General features: G+C 40.7%; 2 long non-coding RNA genes across 2 annotated transcripts; both read right to left on the reverse strand.

The window, feature by feature from the left end:
* Window positions 1-4,642: 4,642 nt before the first annotated feature.
* LOC116414972 (uncharacterized) lies at window positions 4,643-7,558 on the reverse strand. The gene is made up of 2 exons (XR_004225526.2): window positions 7,168-7,558; window positions 4,643-7,087 (listed from the first exon to the last, which is right to left on the reverse strand). It is a non-coding gene; the product is annotated as an uncharacterized LOC116414972 (long non-coding RNA).
* A 2,224-nt stretch (window positions 7,559-9,782) lies between these two features.
* On the reverse strand, window positions 9,783-13,491 carry LOC147657825 (uncharacterized). The gene is made up of 3 exons (XR_015291718.1): window positions 13,365-13,491; window positions 12,959-13,272; window positions 9,783-12,090 (listed from the first exon to the last, which is right to left on the reverse strand). It is a non-coding gene; the product is annotated as an uncharacterized LOC147657825 (long non-coding RNA).
* Between the last annotated feature and the right edge of the window lie 6,464 nt (window positions 13,492-19,955).

The following is a 19,955-nucleotide window of genomic DNA, read 5'->3' on the forward strand; positions in this document are numbered from 1 at the left end:
CAGAGTAAACTAAATATCCCTTGCCTTACCGTTTAACCATTTGCACTCGTATTTATATTTAAGAAGGTTACCAATCACACAAGAGTGCCTAGAATTATATTATTATAGAGACTATATAAAATGTATAATAATAAAATGGGTAGGATGGCGACTATATACGAATGCAAAAAATTAAGTTCCAACAGCGCGCGCTATAAACATCAACAATATCGGTCACGCGTCGAGCCATTTCACGCTTCGACTGTTGCGCTCGAAGTTGTTCAAATCACACGTGTCTTTCGATATATGAATTCACGTGTATAAATTTATAATTTAATTTTATTTTGCAAGATGTTTAATAAATAATGATCGTTGAACAAGAAAAATTTATTATCTCGAAGCGAGTAATAAAATCATAAAATAAATATCTTGATAAAATTTACAAATATTTGATCGCTTGATATTTTTCACTCCCGCGTTGTAGAGCAAGTAAAATATCACCACTATCGCTATTTAAACCATTTATAAAATCATTTTTCGCGACGTTAGCAAAACTTTCAATATCGTCAACAACGTTCAATATATCTGCATATACGTTCGAATGCCAAGGAAGTTAGCAAAGCGTTTGTCGCGTATAACCCGATCGTCGTATCGCTTCTCTTACACCATTATATTGTAAGTTAAAGAGCTAATAAGCGAAATCCGTTTTTGTTACCTACTTTCTTTCTTTTTTTTTTTTTTTTTAATACGCGATCAAAGTTCGGGGTACAAAATCGAGTTATCGGTTTTTAAATGAAATTCTTTTAAGCAAGAGGGAGGGGGCCTCGCCACTTTTCTCGGAAACTTTTTAAGCTAACGCAATTTCTCGTGTAATTGGGGGATTAATTTGATGAATTAAACGGTCTGCTTGGAGTTCGTTTTAAGTCGTTACACCGTGCGCGCGCGTGTATAATCGCTTCAACTCGACTACTCTTTTCCTTCTCTCTCTCTCTCTCTCTCTCTTTCTATTTTCTTTTCTTTCTTCTCTCTTTATCTCTCTCTCTCCTTCTTCTTCTTCTAAGCGACGCACGTTTATTCCAGAGAAGCTCCGCCCGGTTCTCGCGTCTTTTCTTTCAACTCATTAACATAAGAACGTCTACTCGGGAAAATTGCGTGCAGTTTCCTTTAGAAACATGTTTCACGATTCTGGTTCACGCCGGGTTCTCGCTTTATCCTTTAAACGACACTCCATACGCCGTAGCAAGAACGTAGTACGGCTAAGAAATTCTCGCTGCCACGCGTATCCTGCTTACGACCAACGAGAGAAACAACAACACGGTCCGCTTAATACTTTTCATTTCCGTCTGCCGACGGAAAAATAAAAGAGAGAAAGAGAGAGAGAGAGAGAGAAAGGAAGAAGCAGGGATGTAAATGAGAAAGGACGCGTTCCCCCTGCAAAATTTCTTCTGGACGCGAGAACCGTTTCGTTTTCATTTCCAATTCGTCATCTTTGCTCGCCGCGTATTTTCTTTCATCGGTGAGCGAGCAAGAAGCGAGGGCGACATCTATCCTCGCTCGGATAAAATTTTAACCCAAGGCTTTCTCGTTCGACCGAACCAACGCGATCTTTCGCACCCGTTCGATGAATTTCTTAGTTAATTTAAAATGATTTCGCGCACAAATTAACGTATAAAACTTTTACATTTTAATAATATACGAATCTTTACGTATAAGGAGAGAAAATCGAATTAAAGTCTATATCGTTGTCAAGATATATATTCGGTTCGTCAAGGCAAGTATCGCGATAAAATGTGGTTATAAATCGTACAATCCCAATAACGTGCTCTCACATTCACTGTCTATTTTTCATCTTCTTATATTATATCTTTATATCTTATTATATTATATCTTCTTCTTATATCTCTATTTTTATACAATTTTTACAATGTTTTCTTTTAGTTTCTGCTTAAATATGTGTATATATATATATAAAATAAAATAAATGAAAGATAATAAAGATAATAAAAGATATATATATATTATGTAGATTAAGGGATTGAGATGCAGATAAAATTTGCTTTATATATTTATATATTTTATTTTTCAAATTTTTTTTACTAAAACGACAAGTAATATATTCCCGGAAAAATGTTTTCATTTTGATCGAATATGAAAAAAAATTCCGAGTTGATTGGTAACCTTCTTATAAATATAAATACGAGTGCAAAGGATTAATAAAACGAAAAATTCTTGAACTAATATCGCAATAATCTTATTTTTCATCTTCTTTTTATCATATCTCTATTTTCATCGCTATTTTCCTTCCCTCTATCGTCAATTTCTTAACGAATAGAAATAATTTCGTTATTCAACAACGAAAAATCAAACTCATCTTCGCTATATTATCCACGCTTTACGAAATTCAAAAACTTTGAAAATAATATTTTTATCGCCACGACTGTGACGCGATCCAATTTGAGATAAAAAAATCTAATCATTTAATATACTACATTGTTCCACGCTTCATAAGATTATACGTAAACAGTTTACGAATCTAAAATTCGTGAAGCGATATTTAAAAAAAACCAAACGTAAACAAACATCGTCGCCGTTCCGGTCGAGCGATGCCTGGAAAGTCACCTTCTCGAGTTACCGCGTCGAACCGAGTGTTGCCCGACCGTTGGAACACGAAGAGTTCTCGAATCGAATGCGGAGAAGGCGGAAAGTAAAAGAGAGAGAGAGAGAGAGAGAGAGTCGAAAATTCCATCGATCTCGTCGGCCGACGAGATATTTGACGCGCTATATCACCGAGAGATATGCCGCCCGCGCGAAAGGCTGATAGTATGCTAATGCTATGCGCTGTTTTCATAACGACGGCAAGTCGTGTTTTACTTTCACGAACTTCTTTCGACCGTTACAACTTTTGATAAAAAAGGAAAGACGGTGTTTTTCTCTCTCTTCCTTTTCCTTTTTCTTTCTTTCTTTCCAATGGCCAACTTTGTTCTCGGCAAGTTATATATATATATATACATATATATATAAAAAAAGAAGAAAAAGGAGGAGAAATGGAATTATTTTCTCGATATTTTCTGGAGAATTTACTGGGATTTTGTTGTGGGAAAAGAATAATCTTAATTAAAAGCGGACGTATTAATATTAATTCCAGCTTCCCACTCTCGACGACCTCTTTTAGGGGATATGCAATTTTTTTTTCTCTTTCTCTCTCTCTCTCGTCGAAACTTTGCTCGTTTTAATTTCTCGCGGATTATTCATCTCCGTGCACTTGAGTTTGTCAAAACATAAGCGAGCTTTATTTAACAGGGTTGCGGTTCTCCGGGGTATAATGTCATTGTACATCGACGTAGCTATCCATTCTAGCGGCTAACGAGCCGGCCGTAATATCGTTGGGGCGAGTTGGCAAGCGCTAAACAATTTTAATGAGATATCCGAAAGGGGAACAAAGTCGCCGCTCTAATTTCGTCGGCCCTGCTAATTTTACTTCAACCCTTTTTTTTTTTTACAAGTTGCCCAATTAACGTTATTTCATCCGCGTGAAAATAATTCGTTTCGTCCGTGGACGGGAACGGGGGGGAATCGAGGGAAATTCGAGCGAGTCGCGTCGACACCGCGTCGACGCTTCTTTTTTTCCCCCGAGAAAAAAACGCTAGTCCCTCGTTTGTTGTTGTCGGGATCGATCGTCGAAACCGCGCGCTTAATCAAAATAAAATTACAATTATTTGATCTCGACAACAATAACAACAACAACAACAACAATAATAATAATAATTATAATTCGCACATTTTAGATCGAAGGATTTTCGAATGAACGTTTGTTGTCGGGATCGATCGTCAAAACCGCACGCTTAATCTTCGTTAATCGAAATAGAATTACAATTATTTGATCTCGATAATAGTAATAATAATTCGACCACACTTTCGATTTTCGACTAGATTATCGAATAAACGTCTTCTAAATTTCTATCCCAAAACGCGGCAAATGATCGGAGACTTGTGTATCGTAGATAGTTCCCTGGTTCCCTAAAATCATCGAATGATGCATCGTAGGATTAATTGGTAATCAGAATATCGATGCCGCATAATGTTGACTAGCATATCGCTCGGCGATAGATATATCGCCCGCGATGGATATATCCTCCTATTACGTTGCTCGTTGAATATCCGCTTTCCGAAAATTTCTTCGAAATCGTTTCGCGTTATTATTCCAATTCAAATTATCTTCCCGTTATTATTCCACCCGTTCTTTCTCTTTCTTTCCAATATTTTAACACGCCAATTGATTAAAATATTGTTTGAAAAAGATGAAAATTCGAATTTCCAATCACTCTAAACTAATAATTAGGATAGGATTTTTGTTTCGGCGTATTTTTGCGAAATATGGCGTGTTTCAAATTCCGGAGAAGGATGGATAAAGAATAAACCATCTGTCCAACGATCGTTACTTGAACGAGAACGCTCGTGTACGCGGATTAACTTCAATAAAATCTCAATTTGAACTGTCGTTATGTGTGCGCACAGGTGGTATTTAGACAATTTACCTTTGGCAAACTTCAATTTTGTTGTACGCTGTAATAATCAGAGATAAATAAATTATCGTTGAACAAATAATAAACGACCATAGCGTTATATGCAGAGGCTGGGAGGGAAAAGGGGGGATATACGATAATCCGTTATAAATCTCGATATAGTTTAATGCCAAGGATTGTTTACAATCGATAATAATCCGACGTAACCGTACTGAAAATTCAACGTTCGTACAATCGCATTATCGATTCTATCGCTCTAATTGCGGCGATCTTTGTTTCGTCGATTGCACGCACCAATTCGCTTTTCTTCTCTCCCGAAGGATTAACATTTAACGAGGATAAGGATACATCGAGTTTTTAAACGTATCTCTCCTGGAAAAATTATTTAATTTATCACTCGTAACGATCGAACGAATCTATATTCTTTCCATATTCCTTAACCTAACCTAACTCGATAATCTCTCAACATTTTTCGCTCTTTGTTCTCGTCTCGCACACAGTTTCCCACACATTTTTTTCGCTAACCTGTACGACCTAACCAACATCCTCGTTTAATTTCTCCCTCTCTCTAATCTAATCCCTGACGTTTGAAAAATACACTCGTTCCATAGGCATATTACCGACGTTTGTTCCTGTCGTTCCGTTTATAGGCGGAACGTACAAGGCGAGCTTCACCGTGAACGTAGCCACGTTTGAGATATATCTGTCGATCGATCGAGTCGATTTAATTAAGTCGACCTAATACATTAGCGCCACCTTTGCGGTATCTCTTCGAACAGAAATTTCGCGGGATATCGATCATTTTGCCGCGTTCGAACACGGTCGAATATTTCTTCTTTTTTTTTTTTTCTTTTTTTACACGAGCATTTTCACCCCGCGTATTTTCAATACGATATTTTCAATACGATATTTTAATATCAAGTATATACGTAACGTTCGAGGAAATTCGTTTCGCGCCATTTATATTCCATTTACCGAATGTTTCGAGCGTTAAAAGTCGAAATAGTTTCTCGCGTAAATTACGAGCGAGATATCGGATAAATTCAAGTTTTCCATTCTATACGAATTTACTAAATAGACGCGGTTACAACGTATGCGTGGTTATTTTAATTTCCGGTTGGTCACCGTCTCGGAAAAGCGGAGTCGACGATAGGGCATTATCGTTGAACCGTGTCTCGTCGCCACGCTTCGTTTCGAAACTTCTCTTCGCGAATGTGCAGATTTACAAATGAATCGAACTTGTTTCGCGTTCTCCGATACCGCGATACCTCCGATACCAGAGTGAAATTCGACGAATAGAAAGTTCATAGAATCTAACGACTTTTGATGTAACTTTTGTTATCGTCCCTTAAAAAAATCGTCGAGAAAACAAAAGGCTAGAGAGTTAAAAGAGTTCCTTTTTCCTTCTCCACCTTCGCTTTTCTCGCAAATTATTTCACAACCTAGATCTAGAAAATAGGATTTGCTCGGGGATGCTCCTTAAATTCCCGTAAAGTTAAAAAATCCTCGACGTCGAAAACAACTTGCTCTCGAATATGCTTGTGTGTTTCCCTTTCGCTACTCCTCGCTGCGGATATATAAATTACTCTCTTCCCTGGTTGACTCTAAATATATTTACTCGATTCGATGGGGAGGGAGGGGGAAATTGCAAACAACCGGCGTAGACAAGGTAAGAAGTGGCGTAAAGAGGCGAGGAGGAGGAGGAGGAGGAGAGGAAGGTCGGTAGGGAGGTCAGCGCGTGACAAATGAGGCTGTTTGTCTGAGCCTCGTACACACGGATAACGAGCCCCCTCAGAGGTCTCCGCTTTTGCTCCCCTTTGCCCCGTCGACTCTCGAGAGCCGCATCTCTCGGTATTTCATCGCGCCACTATCCTCCCCCCTTCTCCTCCCTCTCCCCTTCCTTCCTCCTCGTTTCGCCTCGACTCTAGCCGACAAAATTGCGTACTTTAAACACACCTGGCCTGCCTCTGATCCTCGAGGATGTCGTTCCGTCTAATTGACGCGGTAATTAGCGACGAAGCGGACGATCTCGCGATTCGCGAAAACTTCCGGAAACCGGAAGGTGCGGTGAAACCGGCCGAGGAACCGAATTCACGATTCGTTGGAGATGGAAGAAGAAGAAATTTCGCTGATTTTGCGGGGTTTAGGGGGTTAGGGGACGTGCTGCCACGCTATGTTTCCTGAATTCGTAAAATTTCGTACGTGGAACGCAGAGGAGAAGGAGGGAGAGGAGGCCCTCGAACGTGTCCGGCATCGAAGAAGCCTCGTTAATTAGCCTCTGTTTCGCCACCAGATCCATCCGTAATTACCTATTACGCAGTCTGTCTGGCCTGGGAGCGGGAACTCGGCGGCTCGAGCATCGTTCGCAATCTTTAATTAGGCTGTCGATAAATCGAAGGTCGAGTCGCAGTTTCTCCCTTCCTTCGCGGATACGAATGCCGTTACTGAAAAATAATCGAGTTTCGTTTCACGTTTCCCCGTTCAATCTCCCCAGACATATTCACTCGTTCTGTCGAAATATTCGAAAATATTTTGTATCCGTCCGTTCCGGAACTCGATCGAGGATGGAGTGGAAGTCGAATCCGCTACGTAAGGAGAACGAGAATTGTTACCTTTTTATTTTAGTTTGTCGATCGATTTCAAGAGAGCGCGGTAATAGACTTACGTGAGGGCATATATTCAGCGAATGGAGGTCGGTGAATTGTCTGGAAATAAGTTCTTTCGCCTTTTTTTTTTCCAAATTCAAGATTTATTACACAAATCAGATACAATTCTTCTCGCGTCTGGGTGGTCGGATTTTCGTCGAGCCATTCTTCTAACTCACTGTCGTCGAACTTTCTCGGTGCACCTGAACGATCGTCGTCTTCCAAATTAAAATTTCTTTAAATTTTTGGTACGATCTTTTTTCACATTTCGTAAGATACAACACGTTCTCTCTCAATGGCGCGCAAACTATTTCGATAGCTTAGACGGCCTAAGCTAGAATGCAAAAAGTAAGCGGCAACGCGAACAACGTTTTTCGCACGCCATATTGCTTGAAATTGTCGCGCAAGACTGGAAACTATTAGAGCGCTCGTCGCGACTTTTCTTCAGATGGCGCCACGAACGATAAAGCGATTCGAATTCGGTTACGATCGTAGAAAAGAAGAGGAAGGAACATATTCGCATTTACGTAATAGAATATCGTGGACACAAACATTGTTTCGACTTCTGACGGATCGCGCGATCGTTTTCGGAATTGGTTATCGATCACGTTATAAATTATCACCGCGTGATATAAAATACATTATGCGATGCATATTGTCATCGTAACGAGGTGAGGTGGAGAGTGGTCGGCCCTGTTTGACTTGCAAATAGAAACGACACCGGTACGCAAATGAAATTAGCGTTAAATCCATTGACACTGATAAAGCGCGAATGGACTCGCTTCGGAGGAGTTGGGTCAATGGCGACCCGCGTTTTCTCTCTCCTTCGAGCGCATCGATTTTAATTAATCCTAGCTGTAATAGTCGTCGTTTCCGGAACGTTTATCGTGGAAAGAAAGAAAAAACAAGGATTCTATTTCCACTCGACTCGATAATATCGCGGCAATCGTTTCCAACCCGCGCTCGTTTCCGTCCGTAAAATATATATATATATATATAAACGAAAGGGAAGGGAGAAGGCAGAATCGATGGCAGAAAGAGAAAAAAAAGAACGAGAGAAAGATGATCAAGCGATGATCGATATCGGGCCGATAAAAGGATAAAAATGGTTCGGCTCGTAACATATGGCACGATATCGTAAGGAAAAAAGAAAAGATGGGAAGGAAATTTCAGATTCTATCGCGTTCTTTTTCTTTCTTTCTTTCTTCCTTCCTTCCTTTTTTTTTTAACCTTCCCCGAGCTTAGAAAGATAAGAAGACGAACCGTGATAACGATATCCGGGACTTACGCCACTCGAAATAACTGTATCACCGTTGCTTGCCCGACCTCGTAAACCTACCGTTTTCCCGTATCTTCTTCTTCCGTTCAATTTTCCCTTCTCTTCGTTTAATTTCCACCAACATTCACGAGCGATAGTTAAAAATGCGAAAAGAAAAAAAAAAGAAAGAAAAAGAAAAACTATATATATATATATATATGACGAAGAATACGCTTTTTGCTCGTGGGATTTTGATTAGATTCTTGATTGCACGTTTCGCGCACAGTCGGGATATGCAAATTGGATCGTAATATTTCAACCATGGAGACCCGGTGAATATCGGCACGGTAAGAAAAGTTATATTCGTTCGTTACACGGGAGGGGAGGAAAAATGGAGAGAAGCTAAACGTAAACGATTTTCGGTTTAAACAGCGAACGAAATGACGAAACGACTCGGCGATGATCAGCTTCCCGACTTCTTTCTCCGTCCTTTCGAGGATTTCGCCTGGAAAGGAATTTGCATGGCCGATCAAAGCACCCGTTTCTCATCGTCTAATTCAAAAACGCCGAGTGTCGCGAAAAAGTGAGGCAGGATGGGGGGGGGAGGAAGGGTAGACGGAATTCGTAAATATACATAAGGTGTTTGCAAAAATGTGGAACACCTTTGGAGGATGGATTCTAGACGTCAAAACGATGTTTGAAAAAAGTTCGTGTACACGTATATGTCCGATAAGGCGTTAATTAACGAGTTATACAAGCACATTTTACACGTCCAATCTTTCCAATTCGAAATCTTATAGAAGTTAGTACCTTGATTTTCTTCTATGGATTTCGATAATACAACAGAAATATGTAAGTTTCTGTTAAATATATAATATTACGTAGATTTCAATTTGCATTAATTAAAATTTTTTTTAAACGATATAAAAATGTTTCATAGTTACATTGTACATTACCTTATACCAGCGGTTTCCAACCTTTATGCCTACTGCGTCTCTCTAAAAAAGATTATATCACACACCGCCAATACGCTTCGGTTACGAGCGACGTTTAAATTTGAGGTTATTGTTTCGTGCAACTGGCGGTCGTTTCTTGCATTACAGAAACAGAGGCGGTATTTTTAAAATATTCCGCTCCGGATAATTTTTCAACAGGAATTAAACGAATGTATAAAATGAATGAAAAAAATAAAAATAAAGATTAAATTTGTATTGTTACATTACGATATGAAGTTTATTCATTTGTAGATATTACGAACGTTTTTATTAAATAATTTTAATTTTTTATTAAAAAGTTTCGGCACCTCCTCTGGGAAATCGCGGCTTTATAATGAAATTATATAATGAAATTCATTTGAAATAATCAAATTCCAGAATATTAACACTTTATATACATCACTTTATTTAAATTCATAGATAAATCATTTTATGGTACAAACGTATTATTTAAACCCATAGTTGAATCGTTGTATGATGTTCAATCTATCCACTTAGATTAGAAAGATCTCAGATTAGAAAGTATTTCCTTACACATAAACTTGTTTATCCTCAATGATACTCGAATCAATTTGAAATTCACAGACCAATTGATTGAAAAACCTAATTAAAATTTTTTTTAAACGATATAAAAATGTTGCATTACACATGATATTTATGTACATTGTATGTTACCGAGATTCATTTGAAACAATCAATTGTACATAAAAAGATATCGGTATATTTACTTTCATCGAGGGGCTCCGCTACGTTGCAATACGGCACTGCCGCGATCTAAGCTAAGCGTTCTCGCTCTTTCGTCGTCTCGTTCTATCTAATACAAATTTAAAATGCCTATCGTTAATTATTAAATGTACACAAACTTTTTTCATCGTTTTTACGTTTATAATCCAGCTTCCACGGAGTGTCCCACATTTTTATAAACATCCTGTATAAGAGTTACGCGAGAGAAATGGATGGAGGCGAAGACAGCGCGCTCCTCCGGCGCTGGGACGACATCGTATTACGGGCGCCGATCGAAACCGATAAATCACTGGACGGCAGTGGTCGGTCGGTCCCCGATGACGTTCGCCATCGATCATTCGCAATTCGCAAGAAGGGATCGTTGACCCTTCCATCACCGGCGAGGGGCGCACACCTAAACCGATCGATATTTGACCATTAAGTATAGAGACCACTTAATTAAGATCAATAAGGCTTTTGATATGACGTTAACGCCCCCATGCGATGTTTCGCTTCGACACAGTATTTCCAATCCCGATCTCTCGCGTTTTCCATCCTCGAATCATTATCACGAACCATTATCGCTTCGTCGAAAATAATACGCGCAACGAGCGAGAAACGTAAAGTCCGAAATTCACGTCGCGAATTCGTCAAGCTTTTAACGTTACACGCGCAACTTACTTTTATACGAGTTTCGTCTGCCGCGACGAGAAACGTGGAAACACAGTTTACACACGGTTTACACGTAGCTGCGAGCGCGACTTATGGGGAAGGGAAAGAGAAAGAGAGAGAGAGAGAGAAAAATCGATATTTTTTGAGATAAAACTAGCACGCACGGGACGCTAGTTTATCTTAATATTCGTGGCATTTCCTCGATACGTGAAATAATAACGTCTACTTACGGCCTTGGAAAACGTGGGAGGGGGAGGGGACGCGTTCGTTTCGCGCGATAAATTTCGCACAAACAAAGTTACGCCGTAAGTATATTCGACAAATGTGACGGAAGAGCTGTTCAAATTTTCACACAGGGGTGATTCAACAGTTTCAAGGGAGAAACCTCCGGTTTGCCAAGATACTTTCGCTCAGGAAGAAGGAGGAGGAGGTTATTCTTTACGATTCGCCTATCTCTCTCCGACGTTCAAGTTCGTATTCGAGATAATTGAGAGGATATTAAATTCGAAATTCGTCCACCTCGAGCACGAACATGGTGGCGTGACATTCGCGCACACTTTTGCGACGAAACAATTTTCTATTTATTTATCTCACTTATAGTATATATAAATTATATAACATAAGTGTAAATTCGAGGAGTAATTCGCGATTTCGTCGATTCATCGAGGGTGAAGAAGGCGCGAGAGATTACAGGCAACTTTGATCTTCAGTTATTCGCGGGTGGAATCGGGGCTAGCCGCAAGCTCGTTACAGCGGCGCATTACCCGAATTGCGAGCATTTCGTAGGGCCATTTGTTGGCAACCCTTTTCGCCGCCCAATTCATACCGTCTTCTTGTCCTCGTCGACGTAATAATATCCGTTTCCACGCCCGATATTTCCTCGCTCCGTTTCCTCCTCGCTTTTCCGATCCGATCCCTTATCTTCTCGTCCGCAAATCGTTCACGCGTCGTTACGTCGATCGTTTCGATTCAACCTCTTCAAGTTTCGCAAGGTCGAAAGCAACGCTTCTTCTTCGAGGGACGAACGAAGAAAAAGTTTTATTTCGAGGGGAGGGGGATGTTTGCACGAGTCGGATTAAATCGCGACGTTGGAAACTCGCGCTTTTCGTCGATTTAAACGGCCACGTCCAAACTATGCAAACTTACGGCCGTGACCTGTATATGAACCTAACCGGTGAGGCTGAAGTCGCGGGGATAAATCCAATTCGGTCCCGCGGGAGAGGAGACAGATTTATTTCTGTCGAGGAACACTGGAGTATTAGAGTTCTCGAGATATCTCTTTCGTCCACGCGTTTCTGAAAAAAAAAAAAAAAAGAAAAAAATTTTCGCCAAGAATTTTCATCGATGTATTCGTTTTTCTACGTATTCGTTTAAGGGGGAAATAAAGAGAGATTTCAGAGCAACGATTATCACGAAGCAACTGCGAATTTACGTGGGTGACGAAAGTGTTCGAAGGACACAGAAAGGAATTTGTTTAGAAACAAGGGGTACCACGTGTTAAATACTCCCAGAGTCCAAATATAAATCCCATTCATGGGCTGAAATAGGCAAAAAAATTAAATAAACTTCAAATATTCTCAAAGCGGGTGCTCGAAGAAAAGATTATAAAAATATAGAATTCCATCGATCGTAATTTTACAAAATCACTGGTTCGACGAATCATCAAAGATGTCTAACCAGGTGGTATTTATGAAGCGTTCGAATACTTTCGATAGCCACTGTATTATTCGGTGGAAAGCGCAGTTGCTTCGCGATAATCGTTGCCCTGAAATCTCTCTTTACATTTGCCGGAATAACAGATCTACGAGGCGAAATCCTACGTGATCTTGGGATGACGCTGGCAAACCTCATGGATACACAAAGCAAATACATATGTACGGGGTTATATCTTGAGCAGCAAAGCCACGGCGCATAAGAGGATGGAGAGGGAGAGAGAGAGAGAGAGAGAGACACGGGAAAACGGAAGGAAAGGAGGTGCGGCTATGTATACACGATTACCCGGCCACTGGTTGTAGAGAGAGCTAACAAGAGAGAAGGTATGGCAAGTTTGGTAAGCGTGCGAGGTTTCCTCCGGACGAGGACGATTCGCCTCGGTTCACCTCGGCTTGACCCACCACCACCACCACCATCACCACCACCACCGTCATCGCCACCACTACCTACGTGTGATTGAAGCTCATCCGATGAATGAAGCGAATCCGCGAACGTCCAGCCAAAAGGAGGCGAATCCGCTCCTCCATCCTCTTAAACTGTCCACACACTCTATCCCCGTCCAAGATAAATCCCTCGACGTGCCGCTCCTCCTAACTAACTTGATTCCTCGAAATAACGCGCTTCCCCTCCTTCCACTTTTGCTAAAATGCTCCCATGACGATACCCAAACGTCCTTTTCCTTCTTTCTTTCTTTCTTGCGAGATTCTGTCTCTCTCGTTGGACAGTCGCCGCCGCGCCATCTCTACTTTACGTACTTGTTTTATCTATAGGTTACGCCGCAAGGCTGTAATTAATTATTTCAATCTCGTTGAATTTTCCTCGAGGCCAACCGAGGAAACGAGGTATTTCGATTTACCATTGCTCCTTGTTCGATGCGAATGCGGTCTCTCGGTGGAATCGTTGTGGAAACATCGAAGGAAATTTACCGTTCCAAAACGCCACCAGGTAATTACAATACCCAAGATCGAACTGGTAGGTGGCGCTGCGTGTCGCCTTCTCGTTACGAACTCTTCCATTCTTCGAGCCGTAACGTTACGTTGAGGTTAAGACGGTCCGCGCTTTTCAATTCGCACGATTTCGGGAAAGAATAATTGATTCGTATGGAAGAGGCGACGATCGTTCGAAACGTGTAGACGCGGAAATACTGACGAAACGAACGAACGGGAGTCGACTGTCTCGTTTAGCGTCCGTTTGTTTTATTTTCATTTGGCCGCCCCGTGACACGCGAAAACGCTCGTAAAAATGTAAATTTTAACGGGCGATTAAGTTGGCGGGACCTCGATTAACGCGACGCCATCTCCGTGACGCGAATTTATCCCCTCGTAATTGCGATTTATTCTCAAGTTTCGCCTCCTCGACCATTCGGACCCGGTTCCACCATCGGTCCCACTTGCGCGGACTCTGCAATTTTAATCTCACCGTTTACTCCAAGCCAACGGATCGTTCGACTCGAACGTGCAAAGTTTTCCTCCTCCTCCTTCTCCCGTTCTCGAACGTTCTCAAACAATATTCCCCTCCGACTCCGTGCTTCGAATTCTACGCTTTTACCTCCATCTACGAGATCCACGAGAAATTTCAAAATGTATCGGTGAGACGAGTGTCTCGTTCCTGTCTCGGGGAATCGTCGAATCAAATTCCGAAACAATAGATATAGAATATATATATATATACAGGCGAAGAAAAGGCGAAACAAACAGAGCGGGAAACGCGAGCGAGCGGAGCGAGAGGAGCAACGACCGTTTAAACAAGTTCATCTTTGGCTACATCGTAAAAGTCAAGTTTCCGCGATATTTTACCACGGAATTCTCGTTTTTACAAACGGTCCCCGCCCACGTATTCTTCATTCATGGTATCGATATAGACCGCCTCGAGCTTCGTATCCAGATATACGCGATACATACATATACTTTTAAACTTGCGTTTATTTCGCGTTCACCGTCGATCGCGATTTGTAACCGTTTGATAAGTCGATCGGTCCACTCGTAAAAGACGGCGCAAGAAAAAAATTTCTAATTACACACGATTTTAAATTCGATCAATTCCTCTGCCGATTTTCCCCCTTAGTTAGCATTCGACGTATAAGAGAGAATCGTCGGCTTCCACGCTGACCGCGTATGCAAATGTAAGCCGAGTTAAGCGCGTTTTAATTATACGGAAAGACGAAATATAAATATATAACGATCCTTGCGCGTCGTATAATATTATTTTCCGAGCGTTTGTCCATCGTTACGTCGAATTTCACTTCGCGTAAGCGGAAGAATCGGTTTCCTTCTCGAGAGATGAATCGAGAGGATTTTACGACCCGCGGCGAGTGTTTGAATCCGGAAATAGAGAGCGTGGATAGCGCGCCTTCGGGGACAATAGCGTGCGATACACGTACGTATGTGCGTGCTATAGCAGTCAATGAAATGCTGATTTTTTTTTTTTTTTTTTCCTTTTTTTTCATCGAGTCTCAATTTAATCGAGCGCGATATCGAATTGTCGAAATGTATTATACGCGTTCCCTTTTATTTTTTCCCCCTCCCTTCGATAGAGAAATTAAAATGTCCGTCTTTCAAAAGTCGCGACGCGGAAAATGCGAGCTAGCTATATATTAGGTTAATACAAATAAGTTCTTTCCACCTTTTTTTTCTTTCAAATTCAAGATTTTATTACAGAAATCAGGTACATGAGATTACCTAATTGTGTCAGATGGATATCGCTTGTTTCGTGACTCCCGATTTTTCTGCCAATGGAAAAGATCTCGTGTCTGGTTGGTCGAATTTTCACCGACCGATTCTTCTAACTCACTGTCGTCGAACTTTCTCGATGCACTTGAACGATCGTCGTCTTCCAAATTAAAATTTCCGGCTTTAAATCTTTGGTACGATTGTTTTCACGTTCCGTAAGATACAGCGTTTTCTCCTAGTGACGCGCAAACTGTTTCGATAGCTTCGACAGCCGATTTTCTATAAACAGCGACGCTTCTCGCACGCCATATTGCTCGAAATTGTCGCACAAGACTGGAAACTGTTAGAGCGCTCGTCGCGACTCTTCTTAAAAACGAAAGAACGCTGTTTCAGATGGCGCCACGAATGGTGAAGCGATTCGAATTCAGTTACGATCGTAGAAAAGAAGGGGAAGGAACTTATTTGCACGTCTAATAAGAAGTATACTTGTTACAATTGGAGTCGAGTCATTGGATTATATCAGGTATGTCAAACGAGAACCATATTTAAGTGTTATATATTAAGGAAAGTTTCTTTTTTTCAATTTAACATTATTTAAATGAAATACTATAAAATTTTTTTTTGAAGAAACTTGGCAACGTTTTTCATTAAACAAATCTTCAAAATTTGGTCGAATTTGTTGAGCTGTAGTTATTTTTAAAACGAAAGAACGCTGTTTCGTACGACGTCACGAACGGGAAGTGATTTAGATTCTGTTGAAAGTTACGATGGTAGAAAAAAAGGGAATTTATTTGCACGCTTAATATTATGTCGTAGGAATTCGCAGGGAAAAAAGTGAATCGAATACGTGACTCTATGCGCCCTCTCGATTTTCTCGCTCCCTGTTTAAATCGTTAATCCTTACTTACTTTCATTCCCATTTTTCCTTCGTTATTTTTATCGGCTACCCCTCGATCGATCCCTCGTCCAAAGATAAACCGTGTTCCTTCCATTCTCCTTCGCTTTCTATTTTATTTTAAACGTTATCCGAGGTAGGAAAAATTATATGTCTCTCTCTTTCTCTCTCTTCCCTTGTTGGTTTCTCTCCTTCCGCGAGTTGTACAGAATCGTAGGATTCGTTTCTCCAAGTAAACTGTCCTTGACTACATGGTAACGTGGATTCTTACCGTGTCCTCGATAATTTCCTTTTCGTTTTAAACAGGAAAGCTCAGAGATTTATTTATGGGCTGAAAAAGTTAAACAAATTTCAAATATCTTCAAAGCGGATGCTTAAGAAAAAATTATAAAAATATGAAATTCCATCGATCGTAATTTTACAAAATCACTGGTTCGCAATATGGTATATATAACCAGTAATTATTACCACCAAAAGTGATCCAATAAAATATAAATCAAACAATACACGAAGCGTTAGAATACTTTTGTCACTTATTAATATCATAAATATAATTGATGAATCATTTTCAAATTTTGTTAACATAATCTTGAGATTTCCCTCTTATTATACTATACTATTTCGTTCATCAAAAATAAATATAAGCATTCGAATACTTTCGTTATCCACTGTACGTGTCCACGTACAAAAACGCACGAAAATTTCACGACCGCATAATGGCTAATAACGGAGAGAGAAAGAAAGAGAGAGAAAGAGAAAGAGAGAAAGAGAGATGTTTCCCTTCGCCGGAGTTTATTTATTCTTCTGTTCGGTCGATTGGGACGGATCGACGAAAATATACAACTCGAATGTACAAATATCTCGTTAACAACGGTGAACAGGTGAAACCGGTCGATACGTTTACGCGTATATCCTTTTTTCCTTCATTCGTTCGTTCGTTCGGTCCACGATTCGTTCCAGTTTTCTTTTTTCCCTTTTTTTGTTCTCGCCGGAGAACAATTTTACGCGCCCCCAGCTGTGTTTGCACACGTGGATAATACGTATTCTCCTCTGTTCAGAGGTAGACGGAAGAGGTAGAAACGTTTCCGCGGGAAATCTTGGAAAAGCGAAGGGCGGATTCGCACGCCCAGGGCAAACTTTTAGCAAGAAATATACGTGTATATATATATATATAAATACGTATAACGTCTTGAGATAAATTCCCTTCCACGTTCTCGATGTTTTTTTTTTCTTTTTTTATTTTATTTTCAAAAAAAAAATGTTCAGCAGCAGCTGAATAAACGCGAAACTACGTGTATATATATATGTATATTGGCCTCTGGTCCTCCGTCACGACCTTATTACACTTTTAATAAATCTTCTTCCCGTGTACCTTCGACGGAGCGTATAACGCTTTTGGCGGCGCGTGAACGGCCTTTTCACTCGGCGTCCATTTTTTGACTTTCAGATGAGCGCGCCACCCATGAATATTTTTCGTAGAACTACCGTTATTGAACGCGTACAGCTTTCGCTGCCCGCGCATAAACTTCTCCAATGGTGTTTGCCGTGCCTCCAATGGTGGAAACGGGAAAAAAGAAAAGTCGAAACGAACGCAAAGGTAAAAATCACGTACGCTGGTAGCATAGATTTTTTTCTTTTTTTTTTTAAAATATTCACGTGTTTTCCCTTTTTTTTCTTTTTCTTTTTTTTTTTTTTTTTTTTGATGAAAATCGACAAATTCCGTCGTGCCGGTAATCGATCGATAAAGCGGATGGAATTTTCGCGATGGAAACCTCTGGTCCATCTAGATCGCGCTGCGATCGTTGTTCAAATTCAAATTTTATCCTCCAACATTTAATACCTATCTACGTTTATCGATAATCGTAATTCGAAATTCGCGATTATATCGATTTCGTTCCCGATCTTTCGATCGAGCGGGAAGGGAAAAAAATTCGAAGCTCTTTTCGCTTGCCGTACGATTCAAGTTCCAATAGCGCGTGCCATAAACATCAAGAATGTCGGTCACGCGTCGAGCCATTTCGCGCTTTAACGGCTGCGTTCGAAGTTGTTCAAATCGCACGTGTCTTCGATATGTGAATCCACGTGTTTATAACAAATTTATAATTAATTTTATTTCGCAAGATGTTTAATAAATAATGAACATTTAGAAAGATTTATCACCTCGAAACAAATAATAAAATAAATGTCTTGATAAAATTTAGAAAAATTTAATAATCTTCGATCGTGTGATATTTTTCACTCTCGTGTTGTTTCGTAGAGGAAGTAAAATATCACCCAAATATCGTTATTTAAAAAACATTTACAAAATCACTTTTCGCGACGTTGGCAAAACTTTCGTTTTTCACCAACAACGTTCAATATCCTTTTTCACATTTTTAATATTTTTCAAGAAAATATATCCGTATACATCGAAACGTCAACAAAATTAGCAAGCGTTTGCCTCGTATAATTCGATCGACGTGCCGCGTCTCTCTCACACCGATATTGTAAGTTAAGAAAGAGAGAGAGAGAGACAAAGGTTGCAAAAAAGAAGAACGCGAACGACGAGCCGAGATCTCTTAGCGCGATAAAATGGTGCGCAGTTAACGTTAAGAGGGGAAACACCGTTCTCGTTTCGAAAACAGCGGAGAGCCGCTCGAAGATAAACGAGTCGAAATGTTGGGAGGAGGGAGGGAAGGGGACCTGAGCGTTCGCCTCGAGTCGAAAATATCCTCTCCCCTCCCCTCTTCTCGCTGCCCTTTCGCCGCTACGACGAGAGAGCGAATCGTCGGTCCTCCGAACGATATATCTTATCGATTACGCGGCGTGCGCAGAGCAGAAGCGTTAATGAACCGCCGCAACCACCCTTTCGCAAATGGGACCGTATATTATCAATGATTGGCCGAGGCGGTGGTCGCGGTCGAATAATCGAAACCGCGCCGATTGATCGAGCTGCAGCAATGCCGTCGGACCAAGGCTCGCCCGAAGGAACGACGAACGTGATCGCCAACGAGGAGAAGAATCCTTTTGAATCGTGCGGTTTCCAATCCAATTGTTATGCTACGCCTCTTTAAAAAAAGTTATATCTGTCAATGCTTCGGTCGAACGACGCGCTACGACGTTTAAATTTGAGGTTTGCCTTTTTTTGCGTTACATAGAAACAAAGCGTTATTTTTAAAAATCTTCCGCTACGGAACATAATCTTTTAATAGGAATTAAACGAATGTGTAAAAATTTGAGAAGAATAAACATTGCTTCTCCGAATTTCTATTGTTACGATATGAATTTTATTCATTCGTAGATATTATGAACGTTAATTTTTTATTAAAAAGTTTTGCCACCGTCGTAATGTACTCCCCGAGGGGAGAATTAGAGGGATATAGAATCGAGTGAGGGGGTTTCTCGCCATATTGACCCCTTCTCGATACGTGGCAACGGTTTTTCCAAGTGGAAGAAAAGGAGAAAATCTTGGGGGTGGATCGAAGGTAGGAACGTATGAATGAGAGGGAGGGAGAGGGCCATTAATTTTCATCGACGCGCCTCGTCGACAAAAAGCGGTCGGAAAAATGTGCCGGTGGATAAATAACATCGTCGCTCGTTTCGCGAGAGGATGATGCACGGCCGCCATCTCGCTCATCTCTCGCTATATCCTCGGCGCTTTCGTATTTCGAAAGCACGCTGCTCGTGTATCCGTTAAACGGATCATAATTGAACCCGCGAGGAGGAAAGAAGAGTCGAGTCGAGGCCTCGTCTCCTCGTGGAGGGGAAGAAGGGAAGGAGGGAGGAAAGAAAAAGATAATTGTATTTTATGAATTCGAGATAAGCCGAAAACTGTTTTCAAGTTGAACCTCGGGTGGGAGGGAGAGGAGAGGGGAGGGGAGGGAAGTGGAGAAAGTCGAGGAGG

Source organism: Apis florea, unplaced genomic scaffold (genome assembly GCF_048593485.1).
Source record: "Apis florea isolate Af1SG1 unplaced genomic scaffold, ASM4859348v1 contig_2495_pilon, whole genome shotgun sequence".
NCBI lineage: Eukaryota > Metazoa > Arthropoda > Insecta > Hymenoptera > Apidae > Apis > Apis florea.